Source organism: Vidua chalybeata, chromosome 1 (assembly GCF_026979565.1).
Source record: "Vidua chalybeata isolate OUT-0048 chromosome 1, bVidCha1 merged haplotype, whole genome shotgun sequence".
Classification (NCBI taxonomy): domain Eukaryota; kingdom Metazoa; phylum Chordata; class Aves; order Passeriformes; family Viduidae; genus Vidua; species Vidua chalybeata.
The window spans coordinates 143,057,993-143,066,217 of NC_071530.1; the positions used below are offsets into that span (position 1 = coordinate 143,057,993).

At 46.1% G+C, this 8,225-nt stretch overlaps 1 long non-coding RNA gene across 1 annotated transcript; it reads left to right on the forward strand.

Annotated features, from left to right (window-relative positions):
- The first annotated feature begins 274 nt into the window (after window positions 1-274).
- LOC128800861 (uncharacterized) lies at window positions 275-1,209 on the forward strand. Its single transcript, XR_008435060.1, has 2 exons — window positions 275-946; window positions 1,053-1,209. It is a non-coding gene; the product is annotated as an uncharacterized LOC128800861 (long non-coding RNA).
- The last annotated feature ends 7,016 nt before the right edge of the window (window positions 1,210-8,225 follow it).

The window sequence follows — 8,225 nt, forward strand, 5'->3', positions numbered from 1 at the left end:
GTCACTTACATTCTTCACCCCAGCCCAGCAGTAACTCTTTCCAGACTACCAGCAGCAGTCCAGACACTTACATCCTGCTCCATTCCCTCTCCAAGAGCTTTGTGCATAGGGCAAGTGCATCCCCTCTCCCTCAGCAGAGGAGCTGCTGCCAGCTCAGACAGAGGTGCCCATCTTTCTGAAACATGAAAAACACTCATTTCTTTCTCACACCTTTTCAAAACTGGAGCAAAAATAGAATAGCAGTTACTGCTATATGAGAGAGTGAGAATGGGAGGCTCTGGATAAGCATTTGTAAAATATCCAGGGGAAATGGATGCCGGCAAAGGCTCTGCTGAGTGGGAGTGGGTGTACCAAAATGTATGTGTCAGGATGAGAAATGTATTTCTTGGGAAGGACATGGAGAACTGGCTGCTTCCCAGCACACAGCTCCTCCTGGGGCTCTTCCTGTGGGAGCTTTCTGCATTTTTTTTTAACACATGGGCTATCTCCCCAGTCCACTCTTCTGAGTAGAAACTAATCTGTGTTTTGGGAGAGAGTTGTTTCTCATTAACTCTCTGAACAGGGAAAAAATAACCTCCACTCCCTGTAGTGGGAATTGCACAAGTCAAAATTTTACATTCCCTTCTCCAGACTCCAAAGTCATTCCTGGAAGGATGAGCTGTGGGTCAGAGAGGGGCTGTGCCCTCCTGCCACACCTGCTGTGACAGCTGCTAGGTCTGGCTGTCAATCTGAATGCATGATGAGAGCCGAGTAAAACTGCAGTCATGGCCTGAGCAGGGATACCCAAAATTAACATCAAGAGGAAAGGAGGGAGTTTTCCAAATACAGCCTGCAAACCTTTAATTCTGTGTGACAGTGATACCGTGAGCCAGGAAATCTCTAGCATCAGTGTTGCTGCAGTAATGGAAGCAGTTGATTCTGTGGGAAGATGAAGGTTTGATGGAAGGTATAATAATCTAACTTAGATGTTTTAATTTTCCCTTTTCATCTCAAACATAAGGGGCAGAGTTTCTTCCACTTTGAACGTGTATTTTAATGTTCTCTTTTTACAGTTGGGTAGAACAAAATCATGTTTCTTCAGTATATAAAATGAAGCTGGCAGCCTGGTTTTGTACTTCAGCTTCCCAAAGAAACAAGCAAGCATAAAACAAGAAGATACACTGCCTACTAAAATGTCCCACTTATTAAAAAACCCACAATAAAATCCTCTGTAAGCATCCTGTTTCAATTCTGCAATAAAACTCAGTGGTCAATTAACGGTGGATCTCCTGTTCCCATGCAGAAAGGCAGTTGCAGACTTAAGAAGTTGCTGTGGGAAAGGAGGAAAAAAATAAAATTTAAAAGATCCAGTCTTGGTCTTGCAAACAAAGGTTGCCTTGGATTGCAGTCACATGTTGCAGTTCAGCTGATCTTGCTCATGCCAAAAGGGGAAAGATTTCTAGTACTTGCCTGAACCCCACTGAACTGGTTTAGGGAATTAATTAGAAGAAAATTACTCACCTTCTGTGTTTTTTCCTATCTAGTTTCCTCTTAGATTCAAGTGCCCTGCTGTAGCTCACTAGGTCAGGGAGTCAGGATACTTGGCCATTGTGTAAATTTAACAGTGATTTAAAATTACACCACTGACAAATTCTGACTTTTCCCAACTGGGAAGAAGAAGTCTCTAAGTACCCAAATCTGGGATACCATTGAGCTTTCTAAGTCCTACCCCTGGTGGCTGAGTTGCATCAGCAGTATTGGGGCGGAAGCACCTGAAAGAACATTCTGGGGTCAATTGCAGTCCCCAGGCACATCAGATGAACTGATAAACTGGTGTTGGTAAAAACCTCACAATGCATATGTCTGCTTTCAGTAAATAGTTTTGGCCTGGTCAAGTTCCTTCCCTAGGGTGCACCACTCTGTGCCAGGGGGGAATGTTCAGATGACCCTCATATGGATGGACATCATGTGAAATTACGCAGAATCCACTGTTTTGGCTTCACAGAGTTGATAGTGAGGTGTTTATTACATGGCTTTTTGGGGCAAAGCCAGCATAACAGGTTTATCTCTCCTCCTGGGTGGTTTACTCAGGCCTTAGGGCTCATTTCTGATCTTTATAAGGTGTATCAGGCTCCTGGGTTTCAGAGGGTCAGAGGGTACTTTGACTGAAGGGTATGATCTCATCAGAGCCAAGTATTGAAAAACTTCCCAGGATTTTGTCACTTTGCCCATGTGTGTTCTGTGTCTGGCTGTGTCTAGAGAGCTGCTGGGCTGGCAGTTGCCAGGAACACCACTGCCCAGCTCAGTCCAGGCTCTTGCTTCCTTGGTATCATGCCATGTATCTTTATTTATTGTGGGGGAAAAAAATCTAGTGCTTGTTAGATCCCTAGACCTGTTTAATAGGTTGGTGGTTATTTCCTTTTTTTTTTTTTTTTTCCCCTTAACCCTGAGACATTATGGATTAAAGCTACTGAATAAAATAAAAGTGAAAAATCAAGTATGTTTTTAAGTTTTAATTTTACAGTTAAAAGGCATATCTCTGCTTCTTGGGTGAGGTGGTATGAAATGCTTGCCCCGTCCCAAGTTTCCTGTGCTCCCTGGTGGCATCGAGGTCCTTGTTTGCAGCACTCCATGGCAGAGATAAAAAGCTTTGGTGTATATTCCCTTCGGGGCAGTGTGGATTTCTCCTCAAAAAACTCAGTTCTGGGACCGGTTTTATAAATGCCTAAAAAATAAGGCTTGTACCTTATCTCTTGAGAGATCGTTGATGGATCCATTTCTCAGAAAGATATTTTATTCAGTCCTTTAATGCCATGCCACTCCCTTCATTCAGATGCCTGGAGTCTTTTATCACGTCTCCTCTTACTCATTGCTTAGCCAGGTTGGGCATATTTAGTTCTTTTAATCTTTCCTGCACCTCAGCTGTCTTTAATCATCCTTCTTGATGTCAGAACGTTTGATGCCCACTTCTGTGGAAAACAAGCCTAGGTTGTTTATTTATTTATTTATTTATTTATTTATTTATTTATGTGCCGGTGAATTGCTTGGGAAATGTCTCCGGCCGGCCGCTTGCCCAGGCTCATGCCTGGATTCCTCAAAAGCTTCCTCCAATGTCTCAGTGTGGATGCTGAGGAAAATTTCTGCCTCACCATGTACACCACTGGACTTGGCACTGTCTGGGATTAATTAAAATGTGTATTTGTTGGGTGTGGGCAGCAACACATTTGCGCCCCCCCCACCCCCCCCCCGCCCAGGATATTTCATGGATTGTGTTTCCAGGGCCAGATTTCTCTGGGCATCTGCAGAAGGGTGCAGGTGCTGATGGTGTTTATGGAGAAAAGGCCCAGAAAGATTACTGTAACCTATGTTTCTTTCCTGTATCTGCCAGCAACAAGGAGAGAGAAGTTTAATTGTTCCTATGATCTCAAGAGCAAAGCCTGATGGTAGCTTTATAGGTGCCTGTGCTGCAGGTCAGGGTAATGCTTCTCGGTGCTGGCTGGGATGGTGACCCCTTCCTGCTGCAGGTAATGATGCTGTCTTTCTTGAGACACCCAAAAATAGTCATTCACAGCTTCTTAAATCAGTTTGAAGGTGAGGATTGCTGCTAGCTGGTACCAGACTGATCACTGCATCCCTTCCGGGCAGGGTCTTCAAACTCACTGTCTGAAGCTGATGTGTGGAGGTGTCCAGAATTCCCTCCAAATGCCTCCTGGATACCTGCTATTTCAGTGGGAGCTGTTTCCTAAAGCCTGACTTGGTCATTTGATTAAAATGGGCAAGCTCAGATGCTGACTGGAAGGGGTTAAGGCACTGATTTCCAGGTTTGCTGGGTCTAGGCCATTGCTGTGCAGCCAGGGATGGCTTCCCTGACATGGACTTTGAATTACAGAGCACTTGGCAGGAGTTAAAGAAGGCCAGAAGCCGCGTTGTCCCTCCCCCACCTCTCATTAGGAGGGAATGCTTCTCATACTCTCCCAAATTTAGCAGTGCAAATGTGGCTGGGTTTAAGTAGGCTGAGCGAAGAGGAGATTTTGATGGTGATACAGGTCCCCTTCCCTCCTCTGCCTCACACTTACACTGCCAGCAGCCTGTGTGATAGAAAACTGTTTGATTTATGGCTGTGCCAACAAGGTTTCTGTGGCCTGAGAAGGAGAGGATGGGATCCTGGATGGTGGGAAAAAACAGTCTATGAGGACCACCACCCAGCAGAGCACTGAGAACCTGAACAACAGCCTGATGTCCACCTGGCTGTCCTGTGTGACTCTTGGGCTGTAATGAGAGGGGTCAGCAATGTCTGGAGGTCACCATCAGGAAAAGCTGACATCCTCTCTGTGATGACACTGGGTCATGGAGCAGGAGTCTGCTGCCTCCATTCCTTTTTCTCACAGCTCTGGGTCACCCAGGCTCCCTGTCACTCCTATCTGTATTTCCTCCCATTACACCTTAGTAGTGTTTGAGGAACTGCTCTAGAGCTAGCAATGAGCATCTCAGGAGGATCTTGACATGCATTTTTATGCCACGTTGCTGGGTCATTGTGGGAGTCCAGCATGGGACAGGCTGTAGGGCTCCATCATTGATGCCTGAACTTTGTGGCTGCAGAGGAATGTGCTGCATATTATAAATATTTAAATGTATACATAAGCTGCTATTAATATAAGCTGTAATTTATATATAACTGGTTTCCATTGCGGCCTTATGTTGAAAAATTAAGGGAATTGAAGGTTTTTGGTTGGAGGGAGGGGACAAGATTGAGCTTGCTGACATTTCTTTTGTTGTAATGTCATACAGGTCTCAGTTGACTGCAGAAAGGAGAAGGGAGGAGTGTGTCAAAGGGAGGTCAGATCCTGTCAGGGTTTCCTGGGAAATGAGGTGAGTGGTGTTGTCTTTCAGTACTCATAAGTCTGGAGATAGAAGCCATCTAGGTCTTCCCTGCACCCTTTGTGTGAGACCTCTTCTGCTGATCCTCCAGATTTCCTTTTGGTACAGGTTTCTCTGTATTTTGCCTCTTCAGGGCTGATGGGAGGATTGTAGACTGCTGTTGTGCTTGGGAGTCTCAGAAGGGCTGGAGACTATCTGGAATATGTTAAGGTTTGTGCATCACACAGGTCTTCTGGCTATATTTGGTTTCTGGCTCTATTTGGGATTCACAGCAGGGGACTTTATTCATCTGGGTTTAGAGAACTCTGCTGCAATTACCTGCTACTGATCCAGCCCACCCCCAGCCTCCTTTTACAGTTGCTGGAGGGAAATGGGCATTTTTAGGAAGTTCCTGACCCTGACCTGCTGTAGGCATCTGAATGGATTGAATCATTCCCTACAGTACCTGTTTCTCTGCACTGTCAGCACAGCTGGGGCAGCTTATTTGGTTGTAGGGTCTGCAAGGCATGTGTAATGTCTGTACTCTGTGTAGGAGGACTGGAGTTCAGGGTGCTTGCTTGTGGCTTCAGGTATCCAAAGCCACTGCATGAAAGCTTGGCCTCTCCTAAGCTGCCCTTAAATTTTCTTCAAGGTTTGGACAAAGCTTAAATCTGTGAGCCACTTGTCTGAGCCTGTTCTTGGCATTTATACACCCTGACTGGCAGCATACGTACATTCCTGAAGGATAGGGTATGATTGCTGAGAAGGTTTCAGTCCAACTGGGTCATCTCACACTGGCTGTTGCAGCCCCAGTGAGAATCAGCAAAAGATTCCAGCCTCAAGAGTTTATTCCAGCCCCAGGAGCCGCTGCACTAAGACCCAGTGAGGCTGCTTGGGCTGCACTGTAACCTCCTGGGAACCAGCCCTGGAGCTGCTCTGCTCTTTGGCTTTTTCAGTGATGTGGCCTGTGGCTTTTCAGCCACAGGAAGGTTTGGAACAATGCTTACCACCTCCCCATGGGAACCTGACACCTGTAGAGGGAGCATCCACATCCTGGTACCTTGGCTAAGGTGCAGAATCCCTCAGGTGTGGTTCTGTGAAGAACTGGGACTTGCATGCCAGCTCTCTGTTGATTAGAATCTCCATCAAGAGCTTTTGTGCACATCCCTGCATCTCTCAGCCAGGGGAAATCCTACACAGACATCTGCCTGTCTTTGCTAGGCCACCCCCTCTGCTTCCCCTTCTAGTTCTTGGAGATGGAGATGTTTTCTGCTTGACTTTGCAGAGTGCTCAAGCTGTGCTGGCTCATCCCTACTGCAGTGAGAATAAATATTGACATCGGTTGAAATTTAGATGTACAAGGTGTTGTACTTAAGCAGAGGTAACTCTGGAAGATTTTTGGTATGCTTGTGCTTCTGCTGATGCCCTCAATATGTTTGTTCTCTGAGGGCAGTATGTTCAGAAATAGAGATTGATGATGATGGTCCATTGTCAAGATTGTCACCTTTAAGTCAAAGAACAAATATAATTTGCTGTAGTACATCACTCTTGTTTAGTTGTAAGTGGGCAAAGGAAATGTGTGTGTGTGGGTGTTATTCTTCATTTATTTAATGTTTTTTTTCTGCAATTTACTGTTAGCTTTTCTGTATTACTGATAATTGGAGTGTTTTCATTGCCACCCTGGAGAGAGAATCTCCCCTTTTTATAGTAAGGGAAAGTGTCACAGTGGAATGACGTGGTTACTGCCCTTTGCCTGAGCCTGACACATACCTCTCCTGCCTCTATCTGTCTGCCTTGGGGACCAGAAGATGTTGCAGGGACTCACGGTGCCCTTGTATTTGATGCTTGCTTCTGCCACTGGTCTCTTTGCTCTGAATCCATGCCTCGATTCTCCATCCAGAGAGCAGGAATAAACTGATTCTTTGGAGTTGTGAGAATTGATGCTAAGGATGAGCAATTTAATGGGAGATGCGAGGGCTGTGTCTAAAGTGGGGGGAATGCTTTTTGCAATATCAGTGATTCCAGGGAACAGCCTCATTTTTACTTGGCTGCTGGACATCTGTCTGGGTTTTTCACATTTAAGTTTGCAGTTTGCCCCATCTGGCTTTCTTTCTCTGTCACGCTGGGTTTTTTTTTTTTTTTTTTTTTTTTTTTTTTTTTTTTTTTTTTTTTTTTTTTTTTTTTTTTTTTGTTTTTGTTTTTTTTGAACCTGGGCTGACACCGTGGATATCAAGCAAGGATATTCAGGGCTCATGGAATGCAAAACCACGAAGCTGATGGTCTGCTGTGAGGCTCTCTGCTTCCTTTGAGTTTGGGATTTCCTTGAGCTGGGATGCTTTGGGATTCTGAGACACGGGTAGCAGGAGAATGTTGTCATCTCCATCTTGACCAATATGAAATGAGCAGCCTGCCTGAAGTGAGGAGGGTTTTGCAAGCCTCGGTGACACCAGTTAAGTACTCGGAAGGGGTGTGAATTGAGGGTGTGTGGAGAAGGAGGTTTGTTATGTGCTTCCCGGCAGCTAAAAGCAGGTGTTCAGTCAACTGAGAGTTGCCCTAAAGGCAGAGAATAAGGATGCAAATGATCTGCGAAACATAAAAGGAACCATCTGAATGCCCCTTTTCTTGGTTTACCTCCACCCTGGGTAATTTGCATGACACAAGTTGATCAACCCTGAGAAAAAGCAGTTCGGTCCAACTGGAGAAGATAACTTTGTCAAACCTAACGACCTTGCAAAGAGGCGAAGAAAGGAAAGCCCAGAGGCCAGGATACAGAAAGAAAAGGGTGGACTGTGGCTCTGCTGTCTTGCTGGGGAGGTGGGGCCCTCGCTGGCACTTGTGAGGTCCCTGCTTCCTCCAGGTTCCACAGCAGCCCAGCTAAGTCAATGTGGATCCCAGTACGGGTCTGTGATTGCAGCTCAAACCCTCCTGGATGAAGGCAGTGTGAGGAGCACTGGATGAGCAGAGCCCACTGGGTGAGCAGAGCCCACTGAGCTGCTGCCCGAACAGGTACCACATGAGGCTGGTTGGTTTAAACCCACCTGGAACGGCTTCTAGGCCATGCTTTGCCTCATCTTCCATGCAGTAGCAAAGCACGAATCCAACCAGATGCTGCAGCTCAAGGGCTGGCTGCTCAAGTGGGGACAATGGCTTAGCTCGAAACTGGTGTGGATTTAGGACCCTCCATGGCCAGCCTGGTGATGCTGAGTGCAGGGTGGAGCAGTGCTCAGCTCTTACTCGGCCCATCCTACTCTGATTCTGCCTCAGTCGAGTTCTACACCCAGCCTGTATTTACACCCTACCAGAACTTTTAACGAAGTTCTGTGATTTGGACCTGCACATGTGTCTGTTGGGTGTTATCAGCTCAGCTGTAACCAGAGATGGCTGGTCTC